This window comes from Macrotis lagotis, chromosome 5, assembly GCF_037893015.1.
Source record: "Macrotis lagotis isolate mMagLag1 chromosome 5, bilby.v1.9.chrom.fasta, whole genome shotgun sequence".
NCBI lineage: Eukaryota > Metazoa > Chordata > Mammalia > Peramelemorphia > Peramelidae > Macrotis > Macrotis lagotis.
Genome location: NC_133662.1, coordinates 54019918 through 54047569, shown reverse-complemented (window position 1 = coordinate 54047569; position 27652 = coordinate 54019918). Strand labels below are relative to the sequence as shown.

Here is a 27652-nt window from a genome sequence, read left to right as displayed (position 1 = left end):
ATGGCATTTGGGGATGACTTTGACACTGGTCCCCCACCTGGTTTCGGGACATTCGTGGGCATTGGAGCCACTATCTTTGTGCTCATTGTGGTCACCATCACCTTCTGTGTTTTCCTGCTGCTGTTTGTACAAGATATGTCAAGCTGTTTGTACAAGTGGTGACAACCACTTCGACTACTGTGGTCCACTCTCCATACCCACAGCAGCAAGCTGTACCCCCTGGCTACCCTGGGCCCATGTACCAAGACTATCAACCTATGCCTGTGCAACCAGGGATGCCAGTTGTGCCTTATCCAACTCAGTACCCACCACCTTATCCTGTCCAGCCATCTGGACCTCCTGCCTACCATGAGACTAAGTCTGGTGCTGGAATGCCATACCCTGTCAGCCAACCTCCATGCAACCCTGCATACATGGAGCCTCCAAAGACTGCCTATCGAGTTGCTTCTATGTCCTATGCCCTGAAGCCCCCCTCCTTTTCCTCCTCTTCCCTGTCTATCATTGTGTGTTCAAGTGTGTGGGAATGTCTATATCTGTGTTGTGTTCTACTCTCCCAAAGAAAAAGAAAACTGGAAAAAAAAACGAGTAAGTGAGGTAGAGGAAAAATTGAGAGTGATGCAAGAAAATCATCAAGAATGAGTGAACAATTTGGTAAAGGAGACAACAAAAAATACTGAAAAAAATAATGCCAAATGATAAAAGAGGCCCAAAAGCCAATAAGGAAAAGAATACCCTCAAATGTAGCAACAATATTGGTTCAGTGTTTTTAATATAGTGAACCAAGGAAATTCCAAAGATTCATGATGAAAAAATCTTTTCCCTTCTAAAGGAAAAATTGGTGACCCTTTGTGCTTGTTTCCTTTATTTTTTGCTGATGTGATATGACTAATATGGAAAAGTTTTGCATTATTTCACACATATGATATATTTCATATTGCCTGCCCTCAATGTTGGTTGGGGAGAGAGTAGGATGGAAAAAGATAATTTGGAATTAAAAGTGTAAGACATAGGTTAAAATAAACAATAAATATTGAAAACATACATCTCTAGTATAAATACAGCAATGTTGAGTCCAGTGAACCTATTTCATATTCTGCTTTTATTTTCTATAACTGTTTATACTTCTGTACCTTGTAGTCATCAGACACTCTGGATTGCCCTCCTACTTTGAACTTAGACATAGACACTTTTCAGCTTTATCCTAGGTGCTAAGGCAGGACCTAATCTCCATCAGTAAACATGGTATATTCAAATGGTTTTTCATTTTCTTGTTGTTTTTATTTCTTTCCACTTGAGAATGAAATATAGGTAGACATTATATTGTCTAGCAACATTCATTGATATTTTAAAAATATTTTTAAAAGTTGTATTTTCAGCTACAAGAATACTTCACTTTTCCACTCATCCTTAAAAAAAATAAGTGATGCTCTCTGTGGTTACAACATGCAATTATACTCTGCTTAAAATGACAGGAAAACTCTGAAAACTGGCAAGAAGTTTGAAGGGAAATTTATAAACTAATTTTCTTAAAACTTCTTAAAAGCACAGGATAACTCCTACATTCAGTTGTCAAGGGCTAATAATACCCCTAAACCCTTCAGGAAAACTGGGAGGGGCACTAAATGGAAAGGCAGAATGAAAAGATAGTAATATATTTTTTACACTGTGTTATGAAAGACTAGAAGTAATTTCCTAAGTTTTGCCATTTTCTCAAACCATAAAAAAAATTAAATACAGAGCATAAGAATGAATCTTCAACCATGTAGACAGTAGTAAACACTTCAAAATAGGGATCAGGTAACATAAATAGCATTTTCAAAAGTCTCCAAGACTTTAAACTTCTCAAGTGACTAGGAGGGAGAGAAGGGCGGGACAGAGACAGAGACAGAGACAGAGAGGAGTAGAGGGAGGAGGAAGGAGGAAGGAAAGAGGGAAGGAGGGAGGGAGAGAGATCACTTGAATTCATAAGATAAATAAGAATGGATTATCTTTTGTATTTTTGTATTTTTATTGGGTTAAGGGTTATAGTTTAAATTGTGAGAACACATTCATTAATGACATATTAAAAGGGAATTTGGTTAATTTATCTATTTTTTTTTATTTTAGTAGAAATGAAATACCTTTAGAGAATATTATTTTGTTAGATTTATAGGGGCATAGTAGATGGAACATTATCTTGGTATCAGGAGAACTTGTTTAAAACTATAAACATTTCTGTGCATATGAGTTTTTACCCTTTCTTGTGATCTCTTTGGGATATAGATCTAGTAATGGTATTGATAGATCAAATTGGATGCACAGTTTTAATGCCCTTTGGGTATAATTCCAAATTGCTCTCTAGAAAGATTAGATAAATTCACAGCTTCACCAACAAGACATTAGTGTTTCATTTTTCTCAGTTCCCCTTCAACAGTGATCATTTTCCTTATTTTGTCATATTGGTTAACTGGTATGAGGTGGTGCCTCAGGATTATTTTAATTTGCATTTTTCTACTCGATAATGAATTTTCCATATGGCTATAGATAGCTTTAGTTTCTTTATCTGAGATCTAACTGTTCATATCCTTTCTGCATTTATCAATTGAGGAATGACTTGTATTCTAATTTTGATTCAGTTCTCTAAATCTTTTAGAAATGAGTTCCTTATCAGAAATATTACCTGAAAAATTGCTTCCCAACTTACTGCATTCCTATTAACCTTGGTTGCATTGATTTTAGTTATGAAAAATCTTTTTAATACAATGTAATCAAAATTATCGATTTTTCATTTTTAAATATTTTCTATCTCATCTTTGATCATAAATAACTCCCTTTTCCATAGATCTGACAAATAAACTAATTCTTCTTATCCTAACTGGCTTATGGTATCACCTTGTGTCTAAATCATGTACCCATTTTGACCTTATCTTGGTATAAAGATATTGGTGTATGCCTACTTTCTGCCCTACTATCTTCCATCTTTTGCAGCAGATTTTATCGGAGTGAATTCTTATCCCAGAACCTAGAGTTTTTTGAGTTTATCATCCAGTAGATTGCTATAGTCATTTGCTATAGTTTCTTTTATATCTCATCTATTCCACTGATCTCCCAATCTATTTCTTAGTCACTGCCAAATAGTTTTGATCACTGTTGCTTTATAATTTAGATCTGATATGACTAGGTCACCTTCCTTTACCTTTTATTCCATTAATTTTCTTGATATTTCTTACGCTTTTGTTTCTCAATATCAATTGTTTTCCTTGCTCAATAAAATAATTTTTTTGGTAGTTTTATTGGAAGGACAATGATAAATAATTTAATTTAGGTGGAATTATCATTTTTATTTTATTAGCTTGGTCTTCCCATGAGCAATTGGTATTTGCCTAATTATTCATATATGATTTTATTTGCATGAAAATTGTTTTGCAATTGTTTTCACATAGTTTCTGATTGTCTTGGCAGGTAGACTCCTAAGTATTTTATGTTGTCTACAATTACTTTAAATGGAATTTCTTTTTTTTAAATCTATCTTCCAGTTTTCCTAGCAATTTTTACTGAAGAGTGAGTTCTTATCCCAGAAGTTGGAATCTTTGGGTTTATCAAAAAATAGATTATTATTGTCATTTATTGCTATCTCTTTTGAACCTAATGTATTTCACTGATCCACCACTGTATTTCTTAGCCAGTACCAAACAGTTTTGATGACCAGTTTTAGCTGGTATAGCTGGGCTTTTTCATTAATTCCCTTGATATTCTTGATCTTTTGTTCTTCCATGTGAAAATAGTTATTATTTTTCTCGTTTACTAAAGTAATTTTTTGAAGTTTATTGGTATGGCACTAAATAAGGAATTTAATTTATGTAGAATTGTCATTTTTATTATATTACCTCAGTCTATCTGTGAGGAATTGACATTTTCCCACTTATTTAGATCTGATTTTATTTGTGTAAAAAGTGTTTTATAACTGTTTTCAAAAAGTTTCTGAGTCTGCCTTGGCAGGTACACTCGTAAGTATTTTATCTTGTCTGAAATTATTTTAAATGGGATTTCTCTTTTTATTTCTTGCTGCTGTATCTTGTTAGTAATATATAGAAATGCTGAGGATTTATTATGAATTTCTTTTATTTCCTATGACTTTGCTAAAGTTGTCAATTGTTTACAATAATTTTTAAAGGTTTTTCTAAGGTTCTATGGGTATACCATCATATGATCTGCAAAGAGTGAGAATTTTGTTTCTTCATTACCAGTTCTGAGGATTTCAACTTCTTTTTTCTTTTCTTGTTGCTAAGCTAACATTTCTAATACAATATTGAATAATAGTGGTGATAATGGGAATCCTTTCACCTCTGATATTATTGGGAATGTTTCAAGTTTATCACCATTTCATATCATGCTTGTTGATGGTTTTAGATAGATACTATTTATTAATTTAAGGAACATTCCATTTCTTCCTATGCCCTCTCTCATGGTATTTCTAGTTTTTTTCAGCATCTATTTAGCTAATCATTTGATTTCTCTTAGGTTTGTTATTGATATGGTCAATTATGCTGATAGTTTTATTAATATTGATCCAACCTACATACCTAGAAGGAATCCTGCTTGATTATAGAGTTTTATCCTAGTGATACCTTTATATAATCACTTGGCTAAGATTTTATTTAATTTTTTTTGCATCCATGTTCATTAGGGAAATTGTTTTATAATTTTCTTTCTATGCTTTGATTATTCCTGGTTTAGATATCAGTACCATCTTGTTGTCATATAAGGAATTGGGCAGACCTAATTTTTTCAATTGTTGGTAGAATTCACTTTTGGGCCCTGGAGATTTTTTCTTAGGGAGTTCATTAAAGAATTTCTTTTTTTGAGATAGGGTTATTTAAGTGTTTAATTTCCTCTTAATCAGGGCAATTTATATTTTTGTAAATATTCATCAATTTCATTTATATTATCAAATGTATTGGTGTACAGTTTAGAAAATTAGTTCCAAATTGTTATTTTAGTTTTTTCTTCATTGGTGATGAATTCACTTTTCTCATTTTTGATAACAATAATTTCATTTTTTCTTTCTTTTTTAAATTACATTAACCAAAGTTTTGTCTATTTTATTATTTTTCCCCATAAAGCCAACTCTTGCTTTTATTTAAGAGCTCAATAGCTTTCTTGCTTTCAATTTTATTAATTTCACCTTTAACTTTCACAACTTTTTATTTTAGTATTTAATTTGAGATTTTAATTTGTTCTTTATCATTTTTAGTTGTATACTCAGTTCAAGGATTTCTTCTTTCTTTTTCTTATTCATGGAAGTAGTTAGAGATATAATATTTTCTCTAATAAGAACTTTGTCTATATCCCATAAGTTCTGGTATGTTGTCTCATCACTGTCATTGTCTTAGAGGAACTCACCAAGTCTTTCTATAATTTGTTTTTTGATCCACTCATTCATTAAAATTAGGTAATTTAGTTTCCAATTAGTTTTAGGTCTATCCATGACTCTTTATTATACATAATTTTTATTGCATCATAGTCTAAAAAGGGTGCATTCAACAGTTCTTCCTTTCTGCATTTGATTCTGAGGTATTTATGTACTAATATGTGGTCAGTTTTTGTGTCGGTGCCATTACCACAGAGAAAAAAGGTATATTCCTTTATAATTCCATCCAATTTTCTCCAGAGGTTCATCATATCTAAATTTTCTAATATTCTATTTATCTCCTTAATTTCTTGTAGAAGAAAGTTGAGGTACCCCACCAGTAAAGTTTTTCTGTCTATAACTTCATTTAATTTCTCCTTTAAGATTCTGGTTGCTTTACTGTTTGGCACTTACACATTTAGTATTGAAAATGCTTCATTGTCTATGATTTTGCAGGAGGATATAGTTTCCTTCCTTATCTCTTTAAATGAGATCTATTTTTGCAACTTAGTTGCTTGAGATTTGCTTTCCCCATTTTCTTCAGTTCAATTAAAACCTAATATACTCTGCTCTAGTCTCTTACCTTACCCTCTGTGAATCTCACTGCTTCAAACGTGTTTCTTATAGGCAGTATATTGTGTTATTCTGTTGTTGTTTGTTTATAAATGAAAGATTTTATTTATTTTGAATTGTATAATTTCCCCCCCTAATTTTGCTCCCCCCCCCCAAGGCAGTCTGTTAGTCTTTACATTGTTTTCATGTTATACATTGATTTAAGGTGAATGTGATGAGAGAGAAATCATATCCTTAAGGAAGAAACCTAAAGTATAAGACATAGCAAAATTACATACTATGATAACTTTTTCTTAAATTAAAGGTAATAGTCTTTGGTCTTTGTTCAAACTCCACAATTCCTTCTTTGTATACAGATGGTATTCTCCATCGCAGATACCCCCAAATTGTGCCTGATTGTTGCACTGATGGAATGAGCAAGTCTATTAAGGTTGATCATCACCCCCATGTTGCATTTAGGGTATACAATGTTCTTCTGGTTCAGCTCATTTTGCTCAGCTTCAGTTCATGCAAATCCTTCTAGGTTTCCCTGAACTCCCATCTCTCCTGGTTTGCAGTAGAACAATAGTGTCCCATCACATACATATACCACAACTTATTAAGCCATTCCCCAGTTGATGGAAATTCAATCAGTTTTCAATTCTTTGCCACCACAAACAGGGCTGCTATGAATATTTTTTCACAAGTGATGTTTTTACCCTTTTTCATAATCTCTTCAGGGTATAGACCCATTTGCTAGATCAAAGGTTAGGCAAATTTTTGTAGCCCTTTGGGCATAATTCCAAATTGCTCTGCTGAAAGGTTGGATGAGTTCACAGCTCCACCAACAATGTATTAGTGTCCCAGATTTCCAACATCCCTTCCAACATTGATCATTGTCCTTTCTGGTCATATTGACAAGTCTGAGAGTTGTGAGGTGGTACCTCAGAGATGCTTTAATTTGCATTTCTCCAACAAGTAATGATTGAGAGCAATTTTTCATATGGCTATGGATCACTTTGATTTCCTTATCTCGAAATTGCATCTCCTTTGGCATATCTTTGGCCATTTGTCAATTGGGGAATTTAATCAGTTCTCTGAATATTTTAGAAATGAGTCTTTTGTCAGAAATACTAGTTGTAAAATTGTTTCCCAATTTATTACATTTCTTTTGAACTTGGTTTCAGTGGTTTTGTCTATGCAAAAGCTTTTTAATTTAATGTAATCAAAATTATCTAGTTTTTTTAAAATGATATACTCTGTCTCTTCTTTGGTCATAACCTGTTTCCCTCTCCATAGATCTGACAGGTAAGGTATTTCTTGATCTCCTAATTGGCTTATAATATTGTTTTTTATGTTTAAATTCTGTATCCATTTTGATTTCATCTTGGTATGGGGTGTGAGGTGTTGGTATAATCCAAGTTTCTGCCATACTAACTTCCAATTTTCCCAACAGTTTCTATTGAAGAAAGAGGTTTTAATCTATTCTGTTTTCCCCTTCCATTTTATGGGAGAGTCAATCCCATTCACATTCACATTTATAATTACACAATTATAATTACTGCCCACCATGCTATCCCCCTCTGGTTGTATTTTCTCCCCCTTATTTCACCTTATTCCTCCTCCCTCAATCTGTTTCCCTCCTTTGATCCACTACTTTCCCTTCTCTTTCCCCTTTCCCTGTTCCTCTTCTTTTTTCCCCTTCCTTCTAAGAGTCCCTCCTTCTACTTGCCCTTCCTAATACTTGAAAGGTAAGATCAATTTCTACACTCAATTGAGTGTGTGTGTTAATCCCTCTTTGAGCCAAATCTGATGTGAGTATGATTTAGGCAGTTCTCACCTCCTTCCTTCATTCCCTCTTTTGCAATAGGTCCTTTGCACCTCTTCATGTGATGTAATTTATTCCATTCAAACTCCCCTTTCTTCCATCTCTTAATAGACCACTCCTTTTTTAATGAAATAATTTTTAAAAAAAATATTCCATAAAAGTCATGAACATACAATGAATGCCCATTCCTTTATCCTGGGTATAGTCCCTTTAACAGAGTTATAATTTTCAAGAGTTATGAATTTCTTCCATTCAGAAATGGATATAAACAGTTTAATCTTATTTGATAACAGTTTTTTTTGCCTTTTTTACCTTTTCCCCTTTTCAGACATTTCTTGAGACTCCTGTTTAAAGATCTGATTTCTTTGTTCTTCAGTTCTGGTCTTTTTATCAGCGAAGTTTGAAATTCACCTATTTGATTAAATGTTCATTTTCCCCCCTGAAAGAGAAGGCTCAATTATGCTGGATAGATGACTCTTGGTTGTAATCCAAATTCACGGTTTCTCCAGAATATTATATTCCAAGTCCTTCAATCTCTTAATGTTGACACAATCAAGTCCTATGTAATCCTAATTGTGTCTCCTTGGTATCTCAATTCTTCCTGACTGCAGGATTTTCTCCTTGAACCGATAGTTCTGAAATTTGCCTACAATATTCTTTGGTGTTTTCAACTGACATCCTTTACAGGAGGGGAATTGATGGATTATTTCAATGACTGCTTTGCCTTCTGGTTCCAGGATATCATGGTAGTTCACTTTGGTTCTTGTCCATCATTACTGAAGATCAAAATGACATCACTCTGTTTGACACAAATTACAGTGTGTCCGACTATGACTGATGAAACCAATATGAGCTGGGAATGCTCTCAATTCTGCTTTCCTCATACAGTGCCCTCACTGATGAGGGCACACCATACTGGGTGGTCCTGTGCCAGAGTCTCCCAAGCTGTACAATCTATTCTAAAGTTCTTTAATGAGATCTTTAGGGTGTTTTGTATTCACTTCTTCCTACCCCCCCTTTTGAGGGCCTGCCCTATGTGAGTTCTCCATAAAATAGGTCTTTTGGCAAGCATATATATGGCATTTTACCAACATGTCCAGCCCATTGCAGTTGTACTCTCTATAATAATGTTTGAATGCTAGGCAGTTGGGCTTGAGAAGTACATCAGTATCTGGTATCTTTTTCTGCCAGATCTTCAGAATCTTCCTAAGACAATTAAATGGAAACAATTCAGTTTCTTGATATGGTGCTAGCAGATTGTTTAGGTTTCACAGGCATATAGCAATGAGGTTAGCACAGTTGTTCTGTAAAGCCATTTTGGTTTTACCAGTTTGGTAGTCAGTCTAATACCACTTCTCTTCCATGATTTCTTTCAGAGCCTCACAAATACTAAACTAGCTCTGGCAATATGAGTGTCAACCTCATTGTCAATATATACCTACTTAGAAAGGACACTGCCAAGGAAAATGAACTTGTACACAGTACTCAAAACTTCTCCACTTGCTGTAATCTATGAGTTCACATATGGATGGTGTGGTACTGGTTGATGGAGCACCTGTGCTTTCTTGGTGGTAATTGTTAGACCAAAATGAGTACAAGTAGCAGAGGACCTATCCATACTTTGCTGTATCTCAGCTTCAAAGATTGCATTGAGTTGTACAATCATCTGCATAAAGGAGATCATGCACCAATATTCCTTCCACTTTGGTCTTGGCTTGTAACCTCTTCAAGTTAAAGAATTTGACATCAGGCAGAGAAGTAGCTCACCTTGAGGCCATGTTCATCCTCACTGAAGATGTTTGATAATATGATTGAAAACATCATGCTAAAAAGTATGGGAGCAAGGACTTATCCTTGTTTCACTCCTTTGGTGACTGGGAAATCACAAGAGCATTGTCCACTATCCAGGACCCAGGTATGGATGCCATCTGAAACTGTTATATAATATTGTTGCACTTCTCCAAGTAACCAAATTTTGACATAATTTCCCACAAACCCTTGAGATTGACAGTATAAACTCTACAAATGTTGTATACAGACCTCTCTTCTGTTCCTGGTACTTTTCCTGGAGTTGCTGAGCAGCAAACACCATATAAACTATTCCTTTACCATTTCTGAAGCCACATTGGCTCTCAGAAAGGTGACCAACTTCAAGGTGAAAGATCAGTCTATTCAGGAGGACTCTAGCAAGAATCTTAACAGCAATTACTAAAAGAGAAATACCCCTGTAACTGTCACAGGACAATCTATTCCCTTCACCATTCTAGAAGATGGATAATGGAAGCATCCTTGATGATGGAGGCATTCTTGAGGGACAACCTCTTTATGCCATATAACCTGTAGAATTTCAGTTTTTGGATGAGGAAACCCCACCCCCCCACCTTGTAGCTCTCAGATGGAATAGAAGTGTACCAGGTGCCTTGCCCCTTGAAAGAAGCCTAATGGCATTCAAAAACTTCTTATTAAGTTCGAACTTCTGCTAGGGACTGATTGATTTCAACTTGAGGTAAAAGGTCAGTGCCTTCTACATTGATTGATGATGGTCTATTAAGAACACTATGGAAGTGTTCTGTCCAACTCTCTAGGATCATGTCCCTGTTTTTAATCAATGTGACTCCATCAGCCCTGAGTAACTGAGGTGCACCATATTTCTTTGGCCCATAAACAACCTTCAGGGTATCATAAAAGTATTTTGGCTTGTTACTCTCTGCATAAAATTGAATATTATCTGCCTTCTTACTGAGCCAAAAGCTCTGCATCTCTACTTGGACTTTACTTTTGATGAAATTAAATTCTACCTACTTAGAAGTTGATGAAATATCCTGCTGACAAACCATGTGGAGTTCTCATTTTTCATTTAGCAGCTTCTGTACTTCCCCATTATTTTCATCAAAGCAGTCTTGGTATTTGTGAGTGTTCTGGCCCAGATGAGCAAATGCAGTGCTATCCCTCAGATCTCTGAAAGCTGCCCACTCCTTTTCTGTTTCCACTGTTGCCAACTGTGTGTTGGCACAGTTTTTCCTCCAAGTTAGCAACAAACTCTTCCCTCTCAGAGAAGCACTCTAATCTATTGGCATTAATTCTTCTAATATTCATTTTGCCTTGGGGTCACTACTTTTGGTTGAATATGAATATTTACCTTAGAGATAATTAGTCTGTGATCAGTCCAACATACATTGTCATTGTCACACAGATCTTATCTGTCTCTACTCCTTTTAATGACATTAATCACATTGTCTAATAGATGCAAATGTTTGATATGAGGATGCATCCAGGAAGTTTTATTTTATTTAGGGAAACAGAAGACACTGTTTGTGAAGAGAAGGTCATGATATGCATAAGTCTTCAGTACAAGGTGCCCACTGTTGTTTCTGTTTCCATTTTCATTCCTCCCAAGGACTACCTGTCATGTCTGATTGTCTGAACCTACTATATCATTAAAGTCACCCATAAATATAAGCTTGTCCTCTTTTGGTACACTGATGATAAGGGTTTCCAGGTCTCCATAAAATTTTTCTTTTAGGGGAGGCTGGGTGATGCAGTAGATAGAGCACTGGCCCTGGAGTCAGGAGTACAAGTTCAAATCTGACTTCAGACACTTAATAATGATCTAGCTGTGTGGACTTGGGTGAGCCACTTAACCCCATTTGCATTGCAAAAAACATTAAAATAATTTTTTTTCTTTGGATTCATTAATGTTTATCATGGTGGGAGCATAGGTACTTATGATGATAGCATGATGTTTTCCTGGAAGTGGCAATCTCATTGTCATGAGTCTGTTATTCATTCCTTTTGGTAGGCATTCAAAAATGTTGACTAGATTATTTTTTTTTGTTTTTGTTTTTTGTTTTTTTTTTTTTTAGGTTTTTTGCAAGGTAAATGGAGTTAAGTGGCTTGCCCAAGGCCACACAGATAGGTAATTATTATGTGTCTGAGACTGGATTTGAACCCAGGTACTCCTGACTCCAAGACCGGTGTTTTATCCACTGTGCCACCTAGCTGCCCCTAGATTAGTTTTGATTGCAAAATTTACTATAGCTTCATTGGTATGCCATTTCCCTGCAACCATTCCAGTAAGCTGGTCTTCATTTGTTCGTCTTGTTTCACTCAGGATGACTATTTGGATACCATACTTGCTGAGTTCTTTTGCAACAAGAGATATTGGTCTTTCAGGTCTATTGAATCTTATGCTGTTTATGAGTTTGTGCACATTCCAAGCACCGATGGTGAGTGGAATCTTCTTTCATGAAGTTTTCATAGATTTTTTTTTTCCTCTTGACCACACTGTGGGATTCCCTTCCTGCCAGGGTAATCAGTAAACAGGTAAACAGGCCAGAGTTGGGTAAGCAGACAATTTTTAGAGCACATTTTCTGGCTCCTTCCTCATCTCAGGAGAGCAGTTTGATCCTTAAAAGGGTTCCTCAGTCTCCCATGGGACTATTGAATCCCACTGCTGCTTTCAGTGGAGAAATGACCCTATGGAATTGGGTCACCTGTGTGTAAAGTTATGACTACAGCTCCCAGTGTATCTGTACCTGCTGCTTCATCACTTGCTTGTCACCACAGGCCTTCGGGAAACATTATGAGTGGTGTCTTTTCTTGCATGTGTAAATTGGATTTAACTGAGATAGAGCTGCACAACAAGGGCATCACCTCACACTCTCTTCCAAGGGCATCATGATCCAACATAACGAGGCAGTCAAGGCAACTGATGATGACTCTAGGTGCAGTGGATTACCATGGCATCTTTGATGTCTATCCAAGTTCTAAGTTGTTCTCCTCTGCCAATTTCACCAGTGGAAGTTTTCCTTAACTATATCCTGAAGAATGAAGTCCAAGTTCTTTTATTGATCAAGGTTTTCAAGTAATCCAATGATTATTAAACTGTATCTTCTGGATCTGTTTTCTGGTCAGTTGTTATGCCTTTGAGGTATTTTACATTTTCTTCTATTTATTCATTTTTTTTACTTTGTTTTACAGATTCTTGTTTTATTGCGATCCCAATCTATATTCTCCATTTGGCTTTTGCATCTTCATTTCCATTTGATCAATTGCATTTTTAAATAAATTGTTAACTTTTTCCATTTGTTCAATTGTGTTTTTAAGGCAGTTATATTCTTTTTTGTATTTGACTGACTGTATTTTTAAAGGATTTGCTTTCTTCTGTCATTTTTTTGGTTGTAAGATGTTAATTTTCACTTCTACTTATTTTACCAATTTTCCCATTTGATTTTTACATTCATTTCTGATCTCCTTTTCTGGGCTAGAGACCAATTCATATTCTTGTCTGAAGTTTTACATGTCTTCCTTTTCTGAGCTAGTATCCTTATCTCCATATCAACATTCATTTGACCCTGCTCTGTTCTGACCTTTTTGCATTTTAGGATATTACCTTTCCCTAAGGTCTTGTGTTGGAAGAAGGGCTTGTTCACAGCCTTTAGGTATTGAGAATCCTTGATCCTTGATCACTGGGATTAGGAACTCCAAGGTTACTCAATGGACCAATTTAGAGGTCTTGTTCAGTGGGATTAGGAACTCCAAAGCTACTCAATGGACCAGTAAGGCACATTAGAAGTTTCTCTGGATTATCTGTGTTGGGGGTATCAGTAGCCCATACCCCAGTCCTGGGGATGGATCTGGTTTTCTCACATAATTGAGTTACTGGCTAGGCTCTCATGGGTAGAAATACCAAAGTATTTCTCTAGATAGTTAGTACTGGGGAAGTCCTGTTGACCACACTGGGGAAAGTGCAAAAACCAGCGACTGGTTCTTTGTTTGTACTGGAGAATGCCAGACCCTCCTACAGCTATGTTAGGGTCTCTGTTGGGAACACTAGGAGCTCAAGTTTTGGACATTCCAGATTAGTCACACTGACTGAAGGGGTCTCCTGGGCAACTGTACTGGAGCTCTTCTAGTCCTAGTGCAGGAACTTTACCAATCTTCTCACCATATACATATCAAAGGCTACTGCTCCTACTGCTGCAGTTCTCAGATTAGTTCCCATCCTCCCTTGTTGCCTATGGGCTGGGTCTCTGCTCTCCACTCTAGATATCCCCATGGTCCCTCATCTCTCCCCCCAACCCCTACCCCATGTCAGACCTTGCTGGAAGATGTCCCCTCATCTCTGTTCTTTTGTATGTTCTATGGTTCCAAAATCTGTTAGGAGGCTTGATTCATGTCAGTTCTGAGTAAAAGCAAGAAGAGCTTTTTGAAATTTTTTTAAAAATGTATTTTCATCCATATATACATGCATATTTCCAAGTTACAATATTTCCCTCCATGCTCCCTTCCCACCCTCATTCTCTCAAAAAGGAAGAGTCAGTTTAGCATTTTACATACATATTTTGTTAAACATGCTTACAAATTAGTAATTTTTGTCATGAGGAATTAGGATTAAGGGAAAGAAATACATAAGAGATCATTTTAATTAATTGTTCATTAGATTTGAAAGGGTTGCTTTTTTTCTGATTTTTTTTGTTTTGTTTTCCCTCTGGTTAGAGATAATATAGTCCATAACCAGTCAGATATAGGTGTTCAAGCTCTCTGGACTGTGGAGAGGAGCTGCTCCCATCATGGTTGTTCATGTCATAATGTTATTATTGATGTGTACATTGTTCTCTTGGTTCTACTCCCTTCACTCAGCATCAGATCCCATAAGTCATTATTCCATGCTTCTCTAGAGTCCAAGCATTTATGGTTTCTTATAGAACAGCAGTGTTCCATAGTATTCATGTACCACAACTTGTTTTGCCCTTCCGCAATTGTTGGGCATTTTGCCACATAAAAAGAACTGCTATGAATATTTTGGAACATGTAGGACTTTTCCCTTTTTTATAATTTCTTCTGGATATAGATCTATTGGAATTGCTGGGTCAAGGGGATGAACAATTTTATTGCTCTTTGGGCATAGTTCCACATTGCTCTCCAGAAAAGGCTGGATCCATTCACAACTCCACCAGCAATGCATCAATGTATCTATCCTCCCATAACTTCTCCAACATTGATTATCTTCCCTTTTTCTCAGCTTGGCTAATCTAATAGTTGTGAGATGATATCTCATTGTTGTTTTAATTTGCATTTCTCTAATCAATAGTGTTTTGGAATGTTTTTATCATATGATTATATGTAGCTTTAATTTCTTCATTTGAAAACTGTTCATATCTGCTTTCCTTTTAATTTTGGCAGCATTGGTTTTATTAATACAAAACCTTTTTAATTTAATATAGTCAAAATCATTCATTTGGCAATTTATTATGTACTCTAATTTTTTTTTGGTCATGAATTTATCCTTTTTCCATAGATCAGATAGAGTATTTTTTGTTCTATAAATTTATCTAGGATATCACTTTTTTTTTAGGTTTTTTGCAAGGCAATGGGGTTAAGTGGCTTGCCCAAGGCCACATAGCTAGGTAATTATTAAGTGTCTGAGGCCAGATTTGAACCTAGGTACTTCTGATTCCAGGGCCAGTGCTGTATCCACTACGCCACCTAGCCACCCCCAAGGATATCACTCTTTATTTCTAAATCCTATACCAATTTTGGCCTAATTTGATTTAGGGTGTGAGATATGGATCTATGAGTTGTTTTTGCCATACTATTTTCCAGTTTTCCTGACAATTTTTGTCAGATAGTGATTTCTTATCCCTGAGGCTGATGTCTTTGAGTTTGTCAAATAGTAGATTGCTGCATTCCTTTACTGTAGTTTCTTTTAAACCTACCCTAATTCACTGATCCATTTCTCTATTTCTTAATCAGTACCAGGCACTTTTAATGACTGCAGTTTTATAGTATAGTTTTAGATCTGGTAGAGCTAGGTCACCTTCCTTTACATTTTTTTTTTCATCAGTTCCCTTGCTATTCTTACCCATTTGTTGCTCCAGATAAATTTTGTTACTATTTTTTCTAGCTCAATAAAGTAGTTATTGGTAGTTTGATTGGAATGGCACTGAATTCATAATTTAATTTGGGTCAAATTGTCATATTCATCATATTATCTTGACTTAACGATGAGCATTTGACATTTTTCCAATTATTTAGATCTGACTTCATTTGTGTGAGGAGTGCTTTATAACTGTGTTCATACAGTTTCTGAATTTACCATGGGAAACAGATTCCCAGGTATTTAATGTTGTCTACAGTTATTTTAAATGAAATTTCACTTTCCATTTCTTGTTTTTGGGATTCTTTATTCAGATAGAAATGCTGATGATTTATGTGAGTTTATTTTATATCTTGCTACTTTGCTGAATTTGTTAAACATTTCAAGGAGTTTTTTAGATGATTTTCTTGGGTTCTCTAGGTATACAATCATATCATCTACAGAGGACAAGTATTGCTTCCTCATTGCCAATTCTGATTCCTTCAATTTCTTTTTCTTCTCTTATTGCAACTACAAGCATTTCTAATACTTTACTGAATAGTATTGGGCATCCTTGTTTCACCCTTGATTTTATTGGAAATGCTCTGAGTTTATTCTCATTACATATAAGATTTGTGATAGTTTTAGATAGATTCTATTTATTATTTTAAGGAATTATCCATTTCTTTCTATTTTTTTAAATAAGAATGGATGTTGAATTTTATCAAAAGTTTTTTCAGCATCTATGGAGATAATCATAATGATTGTTACTTTTGTTATTGATATGTTTAGTTATGCTGAGTGTTATCCTAGTCTTGAACTATACCTGCTTTCCTGGTTTAAATCAAACCAGATCATAGTGTACTATCCTGGCAATAACTTGATGTAGTCTCATTGCTAAAATTTTATTTAAGATCAATATTTATTAGGGAGATTGGTCTAAAATTTTCTTTTTTCTGTTTCGATCGATTCTTCCTGATTTAGGAATCTGCACCAAGTTGGTGTCATAAAAGGAATTTGGCAGAACTCCTTCTTCTCCTATTTGTTAAATGGTTTATGTTGAATAGGAATTAATTTTTTGTTAAATGTTTGATGGAATTCACTTTTAAATCCATCTGGACTTGGAGACTTTTTCTCAGGGAGTTTATTGATGGGTTTTTTTTTTTTTTTAGATTTTTGCAAGGCAAATGGGGTTAAGTAGTTTGCCCAAGGCCACACAGCTAGGTAATTATTAAATGTCTGAGACCAGATTTGAACCCAGGTACTACTGACTCCAGGGCTGGTGCTTTATCCACTGGGCCACCTAGCTGCCCTTATTGATGGTTTCTTCATTTTTTTTCTGAAATGGGGTTATTTAAGTAATTTATTTCCTTTTTTGTTAATCTGGGCAGTTTGTATTTTTGTAAATAGTCATACATTTCATTCAAGTTGTCAATTTATTGCCATATAGTTAGGCAAAATAGCTCTGAATTATTGCTTTAATTTCCTCCTCATAGGTGGTTAGTTTACCCTTTTCAGTTTTGATACTGTTAATTTGGTTATCTTCTTTTTTAAATTAGATTAACCAAAGTTTTGTCTATTTTATTGGCTTTTTCATAAAACCAACTCTTAGCTTTATTTATGAGACCAATTATTTTCTTGCTTTCAATTTTATTAATCTCTCCATTGATTTTATAAAATTTCTAATTTGTTACTTAATTGGAGATGTTTAATTTGTTCTTTTTCTAGCTTTTTTAGTTGCATGTCAAATTCATTGTTCTCTTTCTCTATTTTATTCATATAGGCATTTAGAGATATAAAGTTTCCCCTCAAATCTGCTTTGGCTGCATCCCATAAATTTTGGTATGATTTCTCATCATTATCATTTTCTTGCATACAAGTATAGATTATTTCTATTATCTGTTATTTGACCCATCCATTATTTAAGGTAATGTTATTTAATTTCTAATTAGATCTTGGTTTATCTTTCCCTGATCCTTTATTACATGTAATTTTTATTGCATCATGGTCTGAGAAGTATGTATTTATTATTTCTGCCGTTCTGCATTTGATTATAAGGTTTTTATGACCAAGAACATGGTCGATTTTGGTGAAGGTGCCATGTACTGCTGAGAAAAAGGTGTATTCTTTTCTATTTCTGTTTATTTTTCTCCAGAAGTCCTTCATATCTAAGTTTTCTAAGGTTTCACTCACTTCTTAACTTCCTTCTTATTTATTTTGTTGTTAGATTTATCTAGTTCTGAGTGAGGGAGATTGTAGTCTCCCATTATCAAAGTTTTGCTGTCTATGTCACCTAGAAATTCACTCAGCTTTTTCTTTAGGAATTTCCATACTATACCACTAGGTGCATACATGTTTAATAATGATAAAGCTTAATTGCCAATGGTAACTTTTTAGAAGAGATAGTTTCCTTCTTCATCCCTTTTAGTGAGATTGATTTTTATTTTTACTTTGTCTGAGATTAGAATCCCTACCCCAGATTTTTTTTTTACTTCAGATGAGGCATAATATATTTTGCTCCAACCTTTTACTGTTACTCTGGGTGTATCTCTCTTCTTCAAATGTGTTTCTTGTAAACAACATATTGTAGGATTCTGGTTTTTAATCCATTCTGCTATCCTCTTCCATTTTATGGGGCTGTTCATCATATTCACATTTACAGATGACTATTTCTACATTTTCCTTCATGCTATCTTTCTCCATATTTTTCTCTTTTATTTTCTTATTCACCCTCACCAAAACTTTACTACCTTTCCCATTTGACTTTGCTTTTAAAAATTTAACTTTCAGTTTATTTTCACTTATACATTCCCTTCCCATTTTCAGTCCCTTCTTCCCTTATTTTCCCTTTCCCAGCCCCCCCCCTTTGGTGTGGATTGTTAGATTTTTAAACCCAAGTGAGGATCTTATTCCCTCACTGGGCTATATCTATAGAATAGAATTTATTCAGTATTCATATTCTCCCATCTTTCCCTCTAAAATTATAAATCTTTGTGTCTTTTCCTTTGTATTATTTATCATTCTGATATTATTAATCAGGTATCATCAATCACATTTTGATTATTTGATTGCTTGATAAGCTCATATTATTATCAAGATATCATCACTGATTGTTTACTTGATTGTTTGATGGGCATCTTTGACTCAAATAGCATCAAATTATAATTATAATCATATTTTACCTTAACGCTTTTTCAAGTATCTTTCAAGTACATACTCCTTCTCAGGAGTCAAATTATCATCCAATGCCATATCATTTCTTGAACTATTTGTGCCCCTAACCCCAGTCGTATTTTCTTTCACATTTTACCTCCTGCCCTCCCCTCCCAATGTACTTAACTCCTTGTTAAGTGAAGCACTAGTTAAGTGAAACCCTGGTCTAATTAACTCTCAGAATCTTAAATATCTCTAAGTACTGGGGGGGGGGGCTCTGGAAGTCTCACCTAAGAACCTAACAAATGATTTTCAGTTACAGAGACAATGTATCCAGCCCTCGAAGTTTATGATTCTTAAAGTGCTCCAAGTACTGGGAGGTTCTGGAGGTCTCACCTGAGAACTTTACAAATGATTGTAAATTACAGAGACACTGACTCAGGTTTTTGCAGTTTATGCTGCCCTCATTAGACAAGCAGCCTGTGATTAAAATGAGTCTAAGGATAATGAGATCTTAAGTTTAAAAGTTAACACTCCTCCTTTTCTTCATGGCTTTTTGTCTGAAACATAGTGATGTCATCTTGGACCTCTTCAATTGAGAGATAAGACCCAATTATACCCATATCCTTTAGATTAATTCTCTTCAATTATATTCTACCCTTTAATTATCCTAAGAGAAGTTAAGTTCTAAAGAATTAGAGGAGTTATATCTTCCCTTTTAGGGTTGTATACAATTTAACAGTCTTGACCAATATTTATTTTTGTTTTGTTTTTTACTTTCCCTTTTCATTTACCTTTTTTTTAATGCAACTCTTGAGTTTTGTATTTGGCGATTGAATTCCCTGTTCAGTTCTGCTCTTTGTGTCAGGAAATTCTGGAAGTCCTCTATTTGGTTGAACATCTATCTTTTTCCCTGACAATATATGCTGAATTTTACAGCGTAGTACATTCTTGGTTGTAATCACAGGATCTTGACTTTTTGAAATATGCTATTCCAGATCTTTTGATCCTTCAGTGTTGAAGTTTATCAGTCCAAATGTGAGTCTGACTCTGTTTCCTTTATATTTTAATTGTTTTCTTTTTGCTGCTTGCAGTATTCTCTCCTTTATTTGAGAATTCTGGAATTTGGCTATTATAGCCCTGGTAGTTTTTATCCTGGGGGTCTCTTTCTGGAAGGGTTCTGTGGATTCTTTCAATGACTATATTGTTATTCTAATTCTAGTAGATTTGAACAGATTTCTCTTATAATTTTCTGCATGATGTTTTCCAGGTTTTTTCCTAATCTAGGTTTTCTAGTAGTATAATGATTAGTACATTATCTCCCAGATCTAGTTTCCAGGTCATTCATTTTCCCTAAAAGGTACTTTACATTTTCTTCAGTTTTTTTTACCTGTTTTATTTTGTTTGATGGAATCTTGTAGTCTTTTAGAGTCATTGGTTTCTGTTTATTCAATTCTAATTTTTAGGATTTTTTTCTTCAATTTGCTTCTGTTTCCTTTTCCAGCTGATATTTTTACTTTTTTCTTTTTTTTTGACTATTTTTATTTTTAATGGAGTTGATTTCTTTGGTTAATTTTTCATAATTTTGCTGCATGATTTTCATTTCTTTTTTCCAATTTTCTTCTTCCTCTCTCCTTTGGTTTTTAAATTCTTTTTTAAAGCTCTTTGATGAGCTTTTGTATTTGAGTCCAATTTATAGACTTTTTTGAATCTTCCCCTGTAAATGATTTCTCACTGCTTTCTTCTTCAGAGATGGCATTTCAGTCATCTTTGTCAGTTAAGCAGTTTTCTATAGTGAGTACTCTTAGCTTTTTTGTTCATCTTTGCTATTTTAGCTCTGCTCCTGTGGTGCAGGGAGTATAAATCCAAACTTTTTTTTTTTTTTTTTTTTGCTGTGGCTCTGTGGCTGGGGTCTGATCACTGGCTTGTCATTGACTAAGATGTTACCTATGCAGTCCAGGCCTTGCCTTTGTAGAGGTATTTTTTTTTTTCTTTTAACAACCTTTATGTTCAGGTTCTGACTTAACAGTGGTCTGTTCTCAACCCAGTCCTGTCTTTAAGGTGTTCTCAGAGTTCAAACTTTGTGTCTGTAATCTTCCCTGATTGCTTGCTATCTAGCTGCTAGGATCTCTGCTGTTGTTAAACTGTTGGAGCCTATATTGCAATGTGTTTGAATGCTCTATGCTAGCTTTCCCACTCTCCCACCTCCTGGACTTCCACTTTCCCCCAAAGAGATAGACCTTCACTGAAAATCCTCCATGATGTCTACCATTGAAAACTTCTTTGAATCTTCTCTTTTCTTGGTGAGATCTGTAGTTTGAATGTCAAAGTAGAGACTTCATTTATCTTTGGTAGGCAAAAGTTCCAGGAGCATGTTAGCTTAATGCTGACATCTTAGCTCCACCCTGAAACTACCTCCCCTTCTTCTTCCCTCTCCTTTCCTTAAGTAATTATTCTTGTTAATTAGGTTCTAAACTCCACTGTTCTAAATTGCTTTCTAAATTGCAATGTCCTTTTCCATGCCCTCTATTAAAGCTCTTGTCACTCTGCTTTTAACCCAAATCAGGTTCTTGAGGTTCCAATTTAAGCCCAATTTCCTTATTATGGACTCTGATGCAAGCTTTCTTTGTCAACCACTTATTTCTAAAATGGTAGTCATAGTTTGCCACCTCTCCCATCCAGCATAGATGTATTAGTTGATTGATTGATTTGTTTATTTATTTAATTTTTTATTTAATTTATTTTTTTAAGTTTTTGCAAGGCAGTGGGGTTAAGTGGCTTGCCCAAGGCCACACAGCTAGGTAATTATTAAGTGTCTGAGACTGGATTTGAACCCAGGTCCTCCTGACTCCAGGGCTGGTGTAGATGTATTAGTTGAAAGAAAAATAGTGTATGTATTTCTCTCTGCATTTCAGTTTTTCATTTTTCCTGTTAAATCTGGCAGAATATGATTACCTGTTGTTATTTTAAAGATCATTACTTATTTTTTGAGGATGAGTGGAAAAGTGAAATATTCCTATAGTGTTGAATTCAACATGACCTCTCTTGGACAATTTCTATTTAACTAGTATATTCTCTCCGGTTATCCCTTTCCTCATTAGATATTTTCTTGGGCAGTGTCATATTTTGTTTCCCTCAAATATTTTGAATAATGATAACTTCCCCATATTCTAGAATTTCAGTTTAGATTGTATTAATGAAAGCTCTTAAAGTCAAATAACTTGGGTAGCAATTTTTTTATGATTTGGATTATAACCATTTGGTTTTCTTAAAGCTGTCAACTGGTGCTAGTAATGGTTCCTGAGTTTACCTAGCCCTTTACACCTTCACACCCTCTCAGTAAACAAAATGCAGTTTAGAAGCTTTGAAATTATTAAAATTTCTTTTTCATTTTGAACTAGATTAGCAGCCATTTGAGATATCATCTGATCTGGATTTTCTGTGATTCTTTAAAATCATAGTACTTCATTCAAGAATATCTAACTTTTCAACATATTATGATGAAAAATTTGCAGTTAGAAATTTTTATTTCTCACTTTTTTTAAGATCAGATCTTTCTTTGTCATCTCTGTGTTACATTAGCTTTCAACTTTACTTCTGCCTTCCTGACTTCCACTGTCTATGTATTTGAGGAACATAACACTTGTGGATCTTTGACCCAGATTATCTTCATTATGTTGCTTTAACATAAAGTATACCTTTAGTTTCAAATTTATTTATTAACAAATTTTAGATTTAGATTTTTGTTTTGTTTTGTTTTGTTTAGTTCTGTGATTTCATTGACATAATTAAATCATAGTATGGAAATTTTCTTCACTGGTTTATAGTTATATTCTTTCGAAGATGCCTGGGAAACTGTGTAGGGCAATTTGAGTTTATGTGAGAGATGAAGAAATTGAATCTAGAGCTTTCAACCTCTGTGGCTGGCCTGTCATAACCCTTTCATGCTGTTTCCCTTATTAGGAAGCATTTATATTAATGAGATGAGATTGTACTGCTTGATGGAGCATTTAAAGTGTTTTTTTTTTTGACTCTATCTTTACTTTTATTTCTTCTGGTCCATTGGCCTGGGAAGATGCATCAAGTAATTACTTAAAATTCATTATGACACTTCCCATTTTTGATAAAATGAAAGATTAAGGTCTTGTCCATATTAATCTCCAATTCAGTCACATATTTCTTTTCCTTATTACACTAATGCTTCAGAAAGTTTGGGGAAGATGATCAAAAGTATAATTTTTTCTAAGATTAGAAAATATAACTTAAATGCTTTTCAGATCGTTTTTTTTTCTTTCTTCCCGAAACTTAATTGAGGATGATCTTCAGCAAAAAGATCAGATTATCTTTTATGAATTCAATTAGACATTTTGACATATTTCTGATAGGTATTAGAGGATATGAGTATTTTTAAATTCAGTGGTATATCCAGATTTGGAGAAGTGTCCATGTTATCCAGGTAAAAAAAGGAATGTTTTCAACTCTGGGACATAGAAGAGATGATTACATACAGGGGTATGAGAATATGTATGAAATGAAACAAAAGAGTACTTGATTAATAGTTAAGAAAGCTGAATCTCGGGGCAGCTAGGTGGCATAGTGGATAAAGCACTGGCTATGGAGTCAGGAGTACCTAGGTTCAAATCCGGTCTCAGACACTTGATAATTACCTAGCCGTGTGGCCTTGGGCAAGTCACTTAACCCCATTTGCCTTGCAAAATAAACTAAAAAAAGAAAGCTGAATCTCAGTCTTCTCTCTATTACCAACTAGCTGTATTATACTGGTATTTTAACCTTTACAGTTATATATATATATATATATATATATATATATATATATATATATATATATAATTAAGTCAGGGTAAAAGAAAATGTCGAAATTTGATGATTTTTTAAAAAGTCCTTCCCAATTTTATGACAAATGTAAATCCATACACACGTAAACATACTCACACATACAGTCCTACAAATACATACATGCATGCATACATACATACATGTACTTTCATCTTCTTGGCAGATTATTTTAATTCTTTGGTGGTGATGATCTCAAGCTATGTTTTAAGTGATATAGTTAAATCCCAGTATAGAAATTTCTTCCACCAAACTTATCAACAGCTGGAATTAGAAAACTAGATAGCTAGATAGCTAGATAGCTAGATAGATATTGACATAGATATAATTATGGATATACATATGTCTCAATCTATATTTAACTTCCAAAGTACAATAGGTTTTCAGTTAATTTATACCCTAATAATTCTGTGTGTGTGTGTGTGTGTGTGTGTGTGTGTGTGTGTGTGTGTGTCTGCTTGTCTTTGTGTGTATTCAATCTGTAGGTGGAAAATCATTATTTCTGGGAAGTGCTAATCTTCTAAACAAAAAGTACCCAATTGCTTTTTTAACTCAACCTTAAAAATTCTTGTTTTGAATGAATTTATATCATGGAAACTAGGCACATCACTGTCAATAGTCCTTTGGGGCAAGTTTCTATTCTATCTGTACACACAAAAATAGATAGATAGATAGATAGATAGATAGATAGATAGATAGATAGATTTATATATATATGTGTATAAAATTTCAGAGGAGATGACATACATATACATATAAAACAGAAGCGATGCTCATATGTACAGAGGCTTACATGTAGTGAGTGACTCTCTCTTAGGTGTAGCATGGAGGAGTGCTGCTATCTGACTCAAAGGGAGATAAAACAGACATCCCTAGTCTCTTCCTTTCCTTGTCCTAAGGGAAAATTTCATTCTTATCAAAAGAGGAAGAAGAAAGTTGTGATTCAAGGTCATCACTCTGGTATTTCTTGATAGGGTCCAAGATCCATAAGCCTTTCCTTTAGAAGTCCAGAAAACATAACACTTGTTTGCAGAATTGTAAAGCCAAGACATAATGAAATGGAGGGGTACAAAAATTACCCATGTGCCCTAAATATGTGCAAACTTCACTGCATCAATAAGTTTATTTGGCTCCTACTATCTCTTCACTGAATCACTGTACTTTTATTTCATTATTTTTTTTTTTTTTTAGTTTTTGCAAGGCAATGGGGTTAAGTGGCTTGCCCCAGGCCACACGGCTAGGTAATTATTAAGTATCTGAGGTCGGATTTGAACTCAGGTACTCCTGACTCCAGGGCCAGTGCTCTATCCACTGCACCACCTAGCCACCCCCTTTTATTTCATTATTGCAAATTATTAGAGGCAAGTAGGTAGGACAATGAAAAGAGCACTATGACTGGGGGCAGGTAGAACTGAACTCAAACCTAGTATCAGACAATTATTATTTATGTGATTTTGGGCAAGTCATTTAATCTCTATTTGCCTCAATTTCTTCTGCTTCCCAGTGTAGTTATAAGTATTAAATAAAATAATTTCTCAAAGTGCCTAGCACTATGTTTTATATAAAATTATATATATATATGTATATACATATATATGTATATGTGCATGTTTTATACATATACATTACATATATATTATATAAGTGTTTTATATAATGCATGTTTATATGGATATATGTATAGGTAGATAGGTAAACATAGATATTTATATTTTAACTGCTGTTGCTACTACTACTGCTGCTGCTGCTTATGCTACTACTACCACTACTGCTATTATTATTACTGCTACTACTGCTGTTGCTGCTGCTGCTTCTACTACTACTACTATTACTACTTCTACTACTTCTCTCCTACTACCATCACTTCCACTACCACTATTCTCCAATACATTAGCAATTGATTTATTTGAATCTATTTAGAATACATACTGTGACTAGAAGGCATGGGAGAAAGAATATGACTTTTCTGGCTCAAATGATTACATTTATTCCCTTCTAGTCTCAAAGATTAGATGGTGCTATTTGCAGAATTCAAATTGCAAAATATGGAATTTTTATAATCTTATAGTAATAATCATCCAAACAATTATCTCTTTTTTGTTACCTATACAAAATGAAGAGAGTGTCCTGTGGACTAAATTCAAATTCTGCAGTACTATTAAGATGAAACAATTTCATATATAGACTGGATTATACACTGTCTTTTATCTGAGAAAAAACTTAGCTGTTAGGAAATATTATTACCAGAATTAGGTTGAGTTGAAGAATTATTTTTATCATAGCAACCCTTGAAATAAGATATATGAAAGGCACATATTGATTTAATCACAAACCTTTTGAAAAACAAAACAGTCATAATGCAAATAGTAACATTTATCATCATTATCATATTGTAAAATATTCTTCCAATAACCTTAATAAAATTTTTAGTTCAGATTTTATTCTTCCTTCATGGAAATGAAGAAACTGAGATTCAGAGAATGGAAGTGACTGTCAACAGTTACTTCTGGGATAAATAATGGAATTGAGAATGGAACTTCAAATTCAGATCTGATCTACTAAACCAGGTAAAATCTTTATCTAGCACAGATTTTATACATTTTCTGAATCTCTTCATTTCTTCATTTCATTTCTTCATCAATCCATCCATTCTTTCACTCATTAATTAAAAAAAATTATTAAAGGAAAAACTTCCTAACAATTAGAAGATCTCTTCAAAAATGTAATGGGCAGCTTTTAGAACTGATGAACTTGGACTTCCGGGCAGAGCTAAGATGGCCACATGTAGCTAACATGCTGCTGGAATTTTTCCCTACCAAAGATAAATGAAGCCTCTGAACTGACGTTCAGACTACCCATCAAGAAAAAAAGAAGATTCAAAGAAGTTTTCAACAATAGTCATCATGGAGGATGTTCAGTGACAGTCTGTCTCTTTGAGGGGAAAATGGGAAGAAAATCCCAGGAGATGAGAGAGAGTGGGAAAGCCAGTGGGAGTTTTTAGCCACAGTGCAGTTCAGGTTCCACCACCTTGAGAACAGTAGAGGTCCTTGCAGCTAAAAAGCTAGCCAGCAATGAGAATTCCCACCCCAAACAAGGTCTGAACCCTGGGGAAAGAAGGGGCAAAAGACAAAATTGCATTGAGAACAAACCACTGTAAGTCAGAACCTGGACATAAGTGTTGCAGGAGGGGTCTGTCTGACCCTCCTGCCACCGCCCTCTACTTACCCTAATCCAGGGTCTTCAGACATCTCTGGCTCCCCACCCGGGGTGGGGGAGGGGAGAACAAACCAGGCAGAGCACCCAAGGAGAGGTTCACTTCTTTATTGATGTTACTAAGAATCCCCCAGAGCCTTTCTGCACTATCCCTTTTATCCCCAGACCTAACTCCTCCTAGTAGGTGGTCTTGCTCCTCCTGAGTTCCCCCTGAGGGTGGAGCCAGCCCATACCGAGGCCATCCCAGTACCCGAAGGCAGGTTCTGACCTCTGGGCGTCTCAACGTTCCTCTCAGGGGGCCCCAGTCCAGAGCCGCCCCTAATAACTCCCCCTTTTTGTTTAAACAGGGGTCTTTGCCAGCCAATGGCGAGGAGCCAAAAGGTCTGCCTTAATCGCCTCAAGGGATCGTAAGATAATGTCTCATAATAGTTTCAAAAGGCACGGAAGGAGAAGGCACACTACAATAAGAACTCCTACTGCAGGCATTAGGGAATACAACCATCTAAATTTAAGGGTACCTGCAAACCAATTTAAGAATGACTCTTCTCAGCCAAATTCATCAGGCCCAAAACATCCCCGATCCCATCTCTCCTGGGGCGTAACAACTTTTCCCCAGACAATACATGATACATTTTGTTCACCAGAGAATCAGCGGGGAACAATGCAAAGTCTTCTGCTTTGACAGGTAGGAGTTGGTAGGGAGGGGATGCAGCTAGGAACACAGCATACCCAGTATGATTATACCGTAAAACATTTGTAAGAATTGGGTCAGTACAAATGATGTTGAAGAGTGGCAAGCTGGCGG

The 27652-nt window shown here is 35.0% G+C and overlaps 1 pseudogene; it reads left to right on the top strand.

Moving 5' to 3' along the window:
* Positions 1-27529, top strand: LOC141489271 (uncharacterized; annotated as a pseudogene).
* The last annotated feature ends 123 nt before the right edge of the window (positions 27530-27652 follow it).